Here is a 14,596-nt window from a genome sequence, read left to right on the forward strand (position 1 = left end):
GATCTACAACTGCTGAGAGGCGGTCAGCCAGGAGTCAGCACGCCTCCTGAAAAAAAAAAAAAAAAAAAAAAAAAAAAAAAAAAAAAAAAGCAGAGGTTCCAAATCTTGGCAGAGCTGCTGAACTGACATTTTCCACGGACAAAAATATTTTTAACACGTACCGTTTTTAGAATAATGGACTGTACCAAGGACAACTGTAAGATATGCACCTTGGCCAATGTCTTTTGGTTTATGTTTACCAGAAAAGCATTTTCCACATGATATAAACAAACTAGTAATGTAAATATATAATTACTTTTCATTCCTACTATACATTATACCATGAAGTACGTTGTCAACAATAATAAATTAATGTACAGATTAAGTCATTTCAATAAGAAAAAAAAAATAAAAAATAAAAAACAGCAACACAATCAGTTTGGATCACAAAAGCTTATTTTTAAATAATTTTAACTTCTGGATTAGCTTGTAGCATTTGAATACACAAATGCAGCATGCATGACTATTTTATTAAATGTAATATGTAACTGCTATGTGTTTCTTGTATTTAAGCTTCTCTTTCAGACATGATTTCCAATGTCACGCTTCTAATCAGAGGGAGGCAATTCAACATCATGGCATTTGTGAACTGAAGAAGTGGTTTAAAGAGAGCAACTAGAAGCAATCTACATTCTCCAAGTTGTGGAGTGTCTGACTGCATGGTTACAACTTAATAAGATGTATTCAGGCAAGAAAATCCTGAAACATGATTGCACACAGTTGCTTAAGATTGTAATTAAGGATTCGCCTTTCCTTTGTTCTCCTTCCCCCAATCCCTAATTCATCTTTTACAAGTTAATCAAAATAAGACTCTTTGCACTGATCCTTAGAGGACAAGGTTCAAGGACAGATTATCTTTTTTTTTTTTTTTTTTTAATCATGAACTATCATAAAACACCTCTGCTTTATCTTCTTTCAAATTCATTCAGAAATGAAACCATGAAAATTTATCTTTTACCCTTAAATTCAGTAGCTATGACTTCAATGATGAAAATAGAACAGTTAAAAACAGAGAAAGCAAATCTTTGTTTGCAAATAGGATGACATAAAAAAAGAATCTACAAGGGGTCATGAGCTTCATGAACCCCAGCTAAGATCCTCAAACTTTTTATTTGCTCTTCAGATTCAAAATAGGGACTAAATAGTCACTTAAAATCATTATAAAGGAAGGACTCTTTCTTATTAATTTTGATTCTGATCCAGATATTACTAATGGAAAAATAAAATAGTCAATTATCACCCAATTAAAAAGCTTTCATGTGTAGCTTCACAGAGTATTTCATGACGTTCTTCCTAACAGACTTCTCTCAAGGATGTGCTTTATGTTCCAAGAATCTAGTCCCTCAGGCAAAACCTTTCATTAAACTGTGTGTCAGTGAAAACATTTGAACTTATTTTTACTCTGTTGAAAATAGGATAGATATTTTTGTCTTATTATTTTTCTAAATGCTTATGTTGTCATATCAAAACAAAATGTATGAAACCCTTTGACTTTCATGGGAGTAAAACAGTGACTCCAAGCAAAATATGTGACTAAGCAGACCAATTTAATTTCACTGCACAGGCAGAATGAAATATAAAGAAGCAATTATTCTTAGTCACTTTTGGCACTCTACCATTTTTACTAATATAAACAAATGTATATTTTTTTAATCCAATTTGTTCTTGACTGTCTTGATTGTGGGTTTTTGCCAATGAGGCAGTCCATTCCAACGCATTGACTGGATCATTTTGGCAGGAATCCACACCTACAGCGTTGTTGTGTTTCTTTCTAACATATTTTGTAGTGCATTTACTCATCCTGAGAGGTACAGGTGTACCACTTCCAGAAGAAAGTCTACAGTTGGTACGAACAAACCTTGAACCATCCTAGACTGTCTCTTAGGTAGACGCTGTGAAGAGTAACTACAGGCATCAAAACCCATTGGTACTGGCACCATCCCCATCTTTTGACTTCTGAAACTATCAAGGATGCCTCTTCACGTTACAAGTAATGTTGCTGTTCTGTAGACTGGAACCATAGTCAGATTTAGGAGCACAAAACCTGAAACTTCATGTCCTGAAACATGTTGTTAAATGCTTCTTAGACAGTGAGCGGTTTGGCAGCCACTGCTTATGGAGGAGTTTGACCTGAAATGCAAAACAAATTTGTTTAATGGTTGTATTCAGTCCTCTGAGCCTCTGACTGTCTCTCAATATTAACATTTCCATCTGTACACTTATTATACACATTCTGAAAAAGAGCAGTGTCAGGTAACTGCTACCTGGGTCCTGGTAATTCACTGTGTGGGAAGAAGCAACTTATATTATGCACTCAGCAATAGCTTGTAGAGTTCCTTTAATATGAAAATGTATTACACTCAGAGGCAAAATGCTAACTTTTCCTTTTCTTAAAAATTGATGTGGATATTGGTCTTTCATAAAGCAAGCAGGAGAGCTTTCAGTTTACTATCTTTTTTAAAGGAAAACATTTCTTAACACCACTAATTTCCCTGTACAGGTATGAACGGCTCTGTATGTTACTCTTAGCTAAGTGCTTCAGCTGTCCAGATATAATACTTACAGTGACTATAACTCTGATGTGAATGTCTTACCTTCTGTATCACAGGGGAAGTCACTGTCCATTGCTGTGGTTACACTAGCTTTGATCCAGTCCAGAAGTGAGCAATGTTTTTCTTCTGTCTTTTTTTCTCATTTCTACAAATAGCAGAAGGTAAAAAAATAAAGCCTATTGAAATTGAAGACACTCACAGCCCTTGACAAGATATTTAACAGAAGGATGTGTCTGCCTTTCTGTGTTCTCACAGTTATGGTTTAATTTACTATTTAGACTTCGAGACTTTTTGAGACAATTACAATGTTGTCTATATCCCAAGAGTGTTTTCCACCCAATGTAGAACCACAGGGGACCTGCCTAATGATAACAAGTTTAACAACCTGTTCTTTAGAATATATTTTGCAGAATAGCTTCCAAAGATATGTCAGCCAGACTGAAATAATAATATGAACTACATTATATAGTAGTGGTGATTCAATGTGGGAATTTAAATTGAATCGGTGTAAATAATAGTGGTGATTCAATGGGGGAATTTATCAGGTCACTTTGTGTATCCACAACCACCCATTCTGCTTAGGAAGTGTTACCTTATCAATTCAACATTTACCATCATGGCTACATCTGCCTCTCTTTGGCTCCTCTCTATCTTCCCTTGAGTTTCCACAATCTTTTGATGACATATTTGGTGCATATATACTGGCAAATCTCAGTAACTGATATATTTGCAAGAGCGATATTCTTCAAAAGTAAATCTAGTTAATCTGAGGCAATGTAACTGTAAAAGTAATAAGAAATCACAGTTGCCTGAGGTAATAAAAGTGAATGCAGTTAAAAATGGAGTTTAAGTTGGTAGGAAGAACAGAGAATAGCAACAAAGGGAATTATAGGAAAGGAACTTGTAAAGCAACTGTAAATTGAAAATAAGTTTGTTTAATCATAAGGAAGCTGCAAAATTAAAAGATTCTGCTATTGAGGGAAATTTTTAGTCACACACTAGTAAGAACAGCACAAGAATAAATCAATTGAAAAACAAAAACACAGAAAGAATTTTTGAAAATGTCACAGTATGATGGTGGCAAATGGCAGGTAGGCTGTCAGAAGACTGAAAAGAGAAACGGAAAATTTCATTATGGCCACATAGGAATGGGCTATTTTTACAAGCAAGGATAGATGGCTTAAAAAAGCCCTAAGACCAGAATGGAGTCTGTGTGGCCAGGCTCCAGATGCTATTCATCATATTATAAGAGGATGTACCAAACTGGCCAGCACTGAGATACAATACAGTGACAAAGCTGGGAGTGTGGTGCAGTGACTGCTCTGCAAGAAGTATGGATTACCAATAGAGGAATTAAAAAAAAAAATCAGTAGCAGACAAATAAAGGTGCTGATAATAAAAGCATTAATATTCTTTTAAGGCATTATAATCAAATAAAAAAAAGGAGGGGCTAGAAATAAGAGATAGGTAATGAGATGAGAGGATTAAAAGAAAGCCAGAATCATTAAAAAACCTATTTTTTTTTTGTTTCATTCAAGAATGTTGTCCAAACAAAAAATGATCAAAAATGCAGTCAGGGCAGGAGCAGAAGATAATCCAGTTTCTGGATTCTCTGGATGGAGAAGAACATGAAAAATGCCAATTACTTTTATATCCTTGGATCCATACTGACATTGCAATGGGGCTAAGTTGCTAAAGCAACTCTTTATCAGGCGTCATGTAGCAGCTTTTATGAGCATCTCTTGATGAACGTAATCATCCAAATTGTGTTTGAAAAAGCACATGGGTCTCAGATTGATGCTTCATGATGGCAAGATCCTGCTGGTGGAGAAGAAGCATTACTGTCCTTAGAATCAGCACTCCTCTTTTTTTGATATATGCTCAAAAGAAAAAAAAATAGGTTAGATGTGTTTCTGCTAGATATTAAGATAAATTCTGCCAGGCATTCATACTGTGGCACAACTGATGTAATTTTTTCAGAGGAATTGTGATAGAGAATCACAATTTGTCTGATCCTATGAAAAGCTGTACATAAGAAGTCCAATCGAGTTCAGGGAGTTTTGCATGGTTCAGGGAAATTGCTACTGCGTAGCATCCATCAGAAAATCTGCAGCTAAGTTACTTGTGAAAAATGCCAATATATACACAATTAAACCAGTAACATCCCATACATAGCAGAATGTCTCTCTTCAAGTCAGACCCTATACTCTGCATCAACTATACAGAATTAATATGAATAACTCCTCCACTGACCTCTAAACCCAAACCAGATTTCAGTGTTCCAGTGTGATTTGTCAAGACAAGCTTGAACACTTGCACAAACAAAATTGGCGATTACAGCTGCAATTTTAGAAGTATTTTCTGAATAAATGGCCTGAATTATGTATACTTCTGCATCATAACTGGTATTCAAGATGCTCATAACTGTCCCTGTGTGAAAACTTTAGCTAAGTAAGCAATTTTTTTATTATTATTTGTTGGTTTTTTACCTGACCACAGCAAAAATTGGACAAGGACTCTCTCCTTCAGAAAAACCCTCCCAAAACTGAAGACAGAAATACGGCAAAAAGTCCACAACAACCGCAAAACACATTTTCAAAATGTGAAGTATTATATGCACAAGAAGCACTAAAAGCAAGCAGCACGCTGGTGACCCTTCCTTTTCCCATTCAAACAATCCAACTTTTCATGTCTGGGTGTTAAATTAAATGTTAATCTCCTATACCTGAATATTGATGTAGAAAGAATTCTACACCAGCACATAAGCAGTTGTATAGGAAGCAGATGGAAATATCTTCTAAGTGAGTTAGAGAAAAAAATGTCACTATCTTCATCATCCTGAGCTGCCCACTCTCAAAATTATTTGGTGTGAGTGCTGAAGGAGATATAATTTCATATGTCAATTTTCCACCCAGCTAATGTATCCATCAAGTTTTTTATTCCTTAAGAATGACAACTTAGACATTACTTTTACACTTAAAATATTAAAAACCTTATAAATTGCTTAATCCTATCCAGCTTCTACCTTTCCTTGGGATAGATTCTGCATTCATTAAAATCATGGGAAAACAATGTTTAGTCAATGAGACAAAAATAGGTTTTAGAAAAAACCTAAGTTATTGTTGGTTTGAAAACTAGCTCAGAATACAAAGCACAATGTTTTGTACCCTTCCTGCAGAAGGTGATGGAAATCTTTGCAAGCCTCAAATGATGGAGATGAAGATGCAAGTCCCAAAGCATTATACCAATGGTTGTGTATCAAGAATAAAGCCAGAGCCTGATCAAGGCTTATTTCCTTCTACTTCTACCCATGACTGTATGTATAAGGGAAAAAAAGAACCAAGGGCAGATGAAAGAAAAGAGCGGTTCTGTGGAACTTTCTTCCTCCCACATTTAGGAGGTTAATAGTGCCCTAGCACCAGGAGTAATTCATTCAATCCCCTTCACTCTTTTATCATATTTCCTCCAGTCTGGCCTTTGGAGACATCAGTGCTGGTCACTGGGATGCTGTGCCTAGTCATTCATCAACACTGACCTTGGTGTTACCAGCCCTGCAAGCCTTGCTTTTTCAAAAGTACTTCTTTTGTTTTCCTCTGAGTCACTGAAGTTTGTCACATAGATTTCTGTTGGGAACTTTCTGGGACAAGGAGTTTTTTAGGTCAGTCATGGGACGCAAAGCACAAGCACCTTTATCTCAGTGTGAAGTACTACCATACAGATATACTTTAATAATTTACTACATGCATGAGTATAATACACACGAGTCAGCTACTCTAAGACATCCCATGTCATGAAACTTGTGCTCATCCATAGATATTCATCTTTGAATTTGACGATCATGACTGATCAAAATAAAATTCAGTAAAACTAGATGCTCCACGGGATTCCTCCTTGAGAATTCTAGAAATATCTTTTGTGTCAACAGACATGTACTTCTATCAAGCTTCTTTGCAAATATACTTAATTGAATAACTCTACTAGTCTTCCTCTGAGTAGCTTTTATTTAATTTACTGTGATTATCCTCAAAATAGGGGAAGGCTGATAAGAATGACTTCATGTATGGGATGCAATATACATCCTCTGTCTCAAGGCCAACAAAAGAATAGGTGCCTTTTGAGCAGCAGATGCCTGCAGGAGGATAATATACCCACCAGTTACTCAGCTGCTTCATCTGTCATTTTTATGAAGGCATGTCATGGTTGGACAGAGTAAAATTGCCAGTGAAAAGCAATGTGAGGAAAAAAAGGGAGAGAGAAACAGGTAACTGCCTCTTCCTAAGTGGTGGATGAAATTAATATTTATGGGGGGGGGGCGGGGAGAGTACACAAGAAAACAAACATAAGAAATAACTTTGCAAAATATATCTTCATACAATATCAGTCATCTCAATAGTACCTAAAATGCTGCAGTTGCTCCACTGCTATTACTAGTTAGTTTAAAAGATAAATTGATGTGGAAATTAGAAAGTAACAGATGTGAAGCAATCTTAAGCGCAAATTCTTTCACACTTCTTATTAACTGTGGTTAAGATTTTAGTCATCAAACATCCTTTAGTTCAGACAATAAAAGCAAAGAAAGGAAAATTTAACTGTTACTCTGTGTTGTAAGCCCACTGAGCTCCGTAATTTGCTGAGGATTTGTTTTCTGTCACTTTCACCAGGAAAGAGAGGAGTGGGGGAAGGAGTGGAGAAGTATTTCTCCAAAAGCATTCTGACCCACAAAAAGACCCAACTGTATGTGTTGGGAAACATGTCCAAACACTTCTCTATTTAAGTCTTTCTTCTCTTTCAGTAAAGTGTCAGTAGCTCTTTGAATAGCTATTGGCCTTGGCCAAGACCCTAGTGAAAGGCAACAGATGTTGCTAAGATTGTACCCAGGCTATCCTCTATCCTGTTTCATTTCTGAAAGGGAAAAAGAGAGAAAGGGAGAAGAAAACTTGCATTAAATCACTGGACCATTTTGTACTTCAGCAAATCTGTTTGCACATGCTCGACTGACCTCGCCGAAAAGGCTGAGCCTTTTGCATTCAGCCTGAGGTCAGTCCTAATGCTCTGTTCAGTGGTCCACACTCCTTTCACTAGGAGCAGCTGCCTCTGATTGCTAGAACAAATTGAGGTGATTCAGGCCACCAGCAGGGCCACGGTACAAGTGCTTTTCACCAGAAAGGGAGGGAAAGCCTAAGAACAGGACCAACTGGGGCTGCCCACAATAAACCGTAGGATTAATTTGATACAGTCAATATTAAGACATGCTCTTGCTGAAAAGTGGGCCATAGTGACATAAACTACAAGACAGTTGGACTGAAAGAAGAGGGAAGAAAGTGGTGTTCAAACATTTATTAAGTTACACCTAATTATTTAATTGGGGGACATTTAAATGGTAATACTGACAGTCTGGGCTTGGGAATGACTTGCTGTTTAACCCCTGGCAGAATATTCTTGGCATAAATGGGATTCAAGATCAGTGGCGTCATCATCCCCCTCACAACATTGTTTGAAACATTGAATGCAAGTTCTATAAACTATTTCTGTGACCGGTTTAAAGAGAAGAATAATCAACAGCACAATTTGCTACCATATTCATAAAACTGTTTCAGTGGCTGGAAGTGGCTACATAGCTATTATCCAAAGGAAGGAAAAAAAAAAAAAAAAAAAAAAAAAAAAAAAAAAAAAAAAAAAAACAAACATAGAGAAAAAAAATAAAGCTTTGGTATTTACCTCTTTTCAAATTCTTTCCCATCTATGAAAAGAGAGAATAGCACAGAACAGGCACTAGCAGGGAAAGATGAAGGCAAAACCCTCCTCTTTTCCCTGGTGCAGGCAAGTTCCTACATTACTTGCTTCAGTCCCAGCTATCAGATCACAATATTTTCTGCCATGTGAAGGATCAGGCCAGCAGCTTTTTGAGTCTGAGGCCGAACAAAACAATACAGTGCTGCATTAAGGCACGATAGCAAGCACTTACCACTTCAAAAGGAAGCACGCTTTGATGCTTCTGAAAGGAAAGCAAAATCTCTACAGATAGATAGGTAATTTTACCAGACTGGTCAAAAAATAATGAGTGCTAATGTTAATTCATAAAACTGTGGATTTAAGATCAGGGGAAATTAGGAATTGCAGCATTTAGTCTGGCTCTGCATTTAGATGGAATGGCTGAGTGTAACACACGGCCTTTGAAGTAGAGTAATCCAAGAGGTAGCTAAATAAGCTGAAGAAGAAAGAAGAAAGATCCTTCTATTTACTTAATTAGGAAATATAGAACCAGAATTTAAGGAAAAAATATATGCAAAAAACCTACCTTTTATCTCAGAAAAATTGAGATGTATAAAAGTATCCAAATACTAAACTAGAATCTGTGATACAGGACTTCACAAAAACAAAAATAAAATTAAAAATATCTTTTAACGATTTGAATTATGGACAAAAAAAATGGAAGTGCATCTCAATCTTCCCTTATTAGCATTTTATCCTATTACTTGCCACTCTTGTCACATATCAAAACAGAAAAAAAAAAAAAAAAAGAGCCACGTGTTCAAAGAAAACTTTTGAAAGAAGACCAGGAGGCATTGTATCTTCAACAGAAAATTCACTTTTTTATTGTCCTTAAAGACATTAAGTAAGTAAATATACATATCATGAAATCTTCATACCACTTCTCAAAACATTCTTTCCTTTAAGGGATTACATATAATGAGCTTCGAATAGCTGTATCTGAAAACTCATTCCCAATTGTAATATGTGGCATCAGCTAGACAAGGGGTGGAATTGTGTCTTTCAGTGCCACTGACAACAAAACCAGCTGAGACATTCTTCTTCTCCTTCCTTCCTACCCCTGGTGCTGGCACTCACTTTGTTCAGCTGGGGTGGCATCACATGTGTGAGTCTACATTGCAAAATAGATCAGTTCAATGATTCAAGTTAAATCAAGCAATAAAACAAAGAGAAGTTTTCAATTAATTTTGTTTAATATGTATTGCTTCCCTGATCAACTTCACAGCATGAGTCCATATGTAACTATGCAGAACAAATGGTAGGGATGAGAAGGCAGAAGCATGCAAATTAAACGTACACTTTATGTTTCCTTCAGATACTTTCCAAAGATTCCTTCTTTGGGAAGCTTAATGTAAAAGGTATTTGATCATATCTGCTGTTTTATTATCTGTATTTGATCTCATTCTTCTAGTTGAGTATATGCTCTTCTGGTCTTCTGGTCTTTTTCCAAGCCTCTGCCAAGTCACAGTTTCCTGACATACAGATATCGAATGAGAAAGGGGAAGGAATTGAACCTTACCAAGGTCTCCAGTGGCAAGTTCTGGAGATGGAAATGGAGCCTTCTGGGATTAATCTGACAAGAAGGATCAGACTCACTTCAGCATGCTTCTGCCTACACTTGCCAGACTTATACAGCATGCAAGCAGGAATGTATGACTGACAGTGTCAAACAATGCTGAGGAGAAGAGTAGAAAGGGTATGGGCATTTGCCAGTTTTCAGCCTGATGTGATACAGGCTTTAATAAGATAAGCACCAGGGTATAGAAATGCACTAGATTCGTGTTTGACAGAAGCAAATTCTCTTTTGGGCTTCTACAGAGCTTCTTTTTTTTTCAGTTCTTCTGATAGCACATCTATTTTTAAAAATAGTATCAGTTCCCATGCACTCATTTTGAGGGTACAGGACTCAGTATTTGGGTGTGCACATTGTTTTGGTGACATACAAAAGAAGAGTTGTATATATGTGTGTGTATGTACACTTCAGCAGAATGTAGCCTAAACCCCAAATTCTCGAGCCCTCAGAATTTAAGCAGAAAAACTGCTAGAGAAAAGAAATTTTAAAGACCTCCTAATTAGAGATAATTCATGGATGGTTATTATTATGCCATGTTTTAATAAAGGTACCATCCATATCATAGTAGTTGTGCTCCAGGCACTTTCAATACTGGAAAGACCAGGCAAGAACCATACAGATCTGAGTTCCTGTATGTGTGTGCCTCCTAATTGGTAGTACTGACCAAAGGTCTATAAGAGTCTCTGATGAGTACAACATGAAAAGGAAAAAAAACTACAAAGCTTATTGTTGCAGAGATTTTTTACATTCTTAAAGGGTTAGTACTACTTGGGATGGTTAACAAAATACATAATAGAAGCAGGCAATATAACTGATTTAGAATTTCAAGAGCTTTTGAAAGATTTCTTCTTTTGAGGATATTAAGGAATGAGAGGGGATGATGCACAGTCATGTCATGGATTAAAAACTAATTAGGAGACAGAACACAGAGTAGGAATGTATTCCAGCTCACAACCCAGAAGTGAGTGATTGTTTTTACACAGCAGTGCCAGAGCAAACCTTATTTGCACAAAGCTGCACTCTTTGCTCTCTAGTATCTTTATAAATTAAAGAAAAAAAAAAAAGCAAAACACTATTTCAAAACTTCCTTCTTTCCTTTTTCACTATAACTGGTAAAGAGTGATCTTCAATATCCAAAGGATATCATGAATTTTAATTTTGTTCTCGACTAGTTACCTGAGAGAAAGAAGTAAAAAGAAAATTTCAAGATTTGCATAGTGTTTCTTTTTCTACCTGAAGCAAGCTGATGAAAACTGAAGGAAAGTGTTCAGCTCTGAAGTGGCTTCTTTCTCTGCAGAGAACTACACTGGCGGTAGGCAGTTGGCATGGAAGATCACCTGACTAATTTCTTGTTTACATGTGGTACCTACATTTGACATGTTGGCAGTTCCAGGACTGTCAAGAAGACTAGACAGCAGTTCAGTGATTTCACCCACTACAGATCCATGGGAACACTTCAGGGCAAATTATGCCCATTTTGTCCATTTCTAGGCCTTCATGGCACTTCCTTCAGTAATGATTATTTGCTAACCAGGACCTCTGGTGCCCATTAGCATATGGCCATGCTGCAGGGGTGGGTGATCCTCGTAATGCCACACTGGCTGCAGAGAACTCATTATCTCAGTTTAGTTCACAAGTCTCACTCTGTTTGGTCCTTGAGGCCACAAACCGCAGGTAGTCACCTAATGAAGTTAGGAGCCTAAGGTAAGGAATTCTCTACAAAGTAAAAAGCCTTTTACTCCATAGGGATTTGCTATCCTGCTTCTTTTTAAAACTGAACAGAACCTGATGAGAGATACAGTGAATATGGACTGAAATGCCAGCAAATTAGGAATGTAATCAAGGATTTAGTATCAACTTCAGGCATGTTTTCACTAAGCAGGGACTTCACTCATTCCCGCTTGTGCAGTATCATTTTAGTCTTTTGCCAGTATCTTAAAGGTCTATCAAAAAAAAAATCCAAATGAAAGACAAGCCAGAAAATTATGAAGAGTTTTGATCTTGATTTAGTTTTAAACCCAGAATAAAGAAATTATTTATGTGTGAGAGGATTAGCATATACACAAAGTTAAACTGCGCTGTAATCCCCTGATAGAGAAACAAAACATCAGAGAAGTAGAATCAGAACATGGATGCAAAAAAGTCTACTGAAAATGCAATAATGGATAACAGAGGTAATGAAGGTTTTAGGAGATGAAAAGGAGCTAAGGATTGGCGGTTTTTCGCATGCAGCATTTATCTTTGAGAAACTCTTGCACGATTGTAAGTGTTAGGGCAGCCCACTGGTTTACTCAACTACTTCCTTGTACAACTGCCAAAAACCTTTCTTCACCCACATCCGCTTGGAGAACTTAGCTTTTTTTGCACACAATACATAAAGTACTATATTTTGTACATAGAGACATATTGAAGTGTTTCCTAATTCGGGGCTGAATCTCTGGTTGCAACCAAAAAAATATCAAAAGTGGAGGCAGACTATGTGATATGATGAAGTGCCTCTGGAGAGGGCTCCAGGACTCCAAAGCATCTGACACTGGCTACTTTCTCAGATAGTGATTCTGCTCAGGATAGGCTTTGGATCTGAATCAATATCACAAGTCTCATGTAATGATAGCATAAGGTGGTCGCAGAACTAGTCACAGTTTTGCAGGAACACATCTAAGTGTGTATAAGTGTGAACACAGAGTCCCGTCTTTACCTTTCTTGGACAATTCAATTATGTGCTTTTTCACACCAGTTTTACTCAAGATAGAAGATTGTTATCTATTACTGAACAGTTTTAAATGATGTATTGTGAAAGTGGGAAACAGCTAAAGGAAGTGCATGATATTATGGATAAAATAACTCTTATGTAATGCCATACTTTCTCAAAGCACTTTGTAAGCATCATTAATAGAGTATAAATTAATATTAATTTTTGTAAATTACCCTTAACTATTTCACATGAACAGACAAGAAAAAACAATGCTAATCATTTCTTGCAAAACCCTTTTAATGTCTTCACCTTCCTTTTTGATGGGATTAAATCACCAACATCTTAAAATAAAAGCATTTCACTGCTGTTGAATTTAAATATAGTTCTCATTTGGCAGCCAAAATGGTACCCTCACCAGTTCTAAAATTTGACAGTTATGATTTTTAAATTTTTTTCATTAGCCTTCTTCTTTTTTTATTTTATCATATTTTGCAATTTGCCTAATCCATACTCATGGTTCAATATGTATGGTTTTGTATCTATGTGTGTATGTGCATGTGTATATCTATATATATTTATATATATAATAATATGCATAGTTCCCTCACTACTTCACTTTGGCTTTAGTCAGCAAAGCTCTCACTGAAGTAAAAAAAAAAAAAAATATTAGACATACAGTGAACATTTAGTAGTCAGATTTCTCCCCACGACAAAGTGCTTGATAAAGTAATATTCCTCAACTTCTCCAGGCTACATGGACTTGAAAATAAGTCGATGAGTTAAATATTACAAAAAAATCAAGAACAAGCTCCCTTCTATTCCAGAAGTTTTTATTAATATACTAATTTACATTCAGTATATTTTGAATTCCCTCCATACCTTACAAAGTACCTTATGATACTGTATTTGGTGTTCAAGTAAAAAAAAATTAAAAAAACCCCATAATAATTAAATAAATAAATAAGTAAATAGAAGCCCACACCCAATAAGGCACAAGTAACAAAAACCCAATAACAATCTGTAGGGTAACATGAGACTAGTGTCACCCTGAGAGAACACACTTCATAAAATACTTGAACTACAGTTTTGGATCTCTTTTGCTATTTTCTGTTCAAAGTAAAACATTGTTCTCAGTTTGACTAGACTGAAAGTATAATTTGGATTCTTTTCTACTAGGAGGCAATTACAAAGGGGATGTAATTACTTACCAGCTTAGAAGCCTCCAAACCATTTTATGCTCCTACCTAGGATATACAAGTGTTTGAATGTTGTTTCAAATGACAATTTTACTGAGAAATTCCACTTTAAGAGGCAATTCCCAAAAAAAACCCTTACAGTACAAGGTATTTGAAATATTATGTTAGCTAATTAATATATCAGCTATTCTGATGTAACAAAAGAAAACTGGTAAAATTTGTCACTTTAGAATTTTTCCATGGTACAATAGGTGAGGGTTACACAGATTAACTGACCTTCTCATCAGACACAGTGAAAACACTCACAGAAAAAATGCAGAAGAACTCTGCTATAGAGTCCCATCCAAATATATTTAGCCCTTAGCTGTTCAATCATTTGGTCCAACAGCAGTCCTTATATTTTGAAAAAACAAAACAAAACAAAACAAAAGCACAGAGGAAATTAAGTGGAAATTGCACCATAATTTAACAGAAGAAATCCAGAAAAGAAGAACAGGAATAAATCATAGTTCATACTGCAGTCTGTTAAAAGTCTTAAAATATAAAGCATAAGTCAAGGAAAACTTGCATATCCACTTAAATACATTTAGAGTGAGTTTTGGGTTTCTTTTCCTGAAACTAAATTCTGAATTTAGCTTGAGTCACCCAAGTAATATTTATGACATCCTGAAATCTTTATATAGAGAGAGATTAAGAAAACTTATTTGTATGAAATGGAGGAAGAGAAAATTTTTTTAGATTTTTTTAACTTCAGTTGTTATTTTCAATT

The sequence above is a fragment of the Zosterops lateralis genome, assembly GCF_965231275.1.
Source record: "Zosterops lateralis genome assembly, chromosome: 1".
NCBI lineage: Eukaryota > Metazoa > Chordata > Aves > Passeriformes > Zosteropidae > Zosterops > Zosterops lateralis.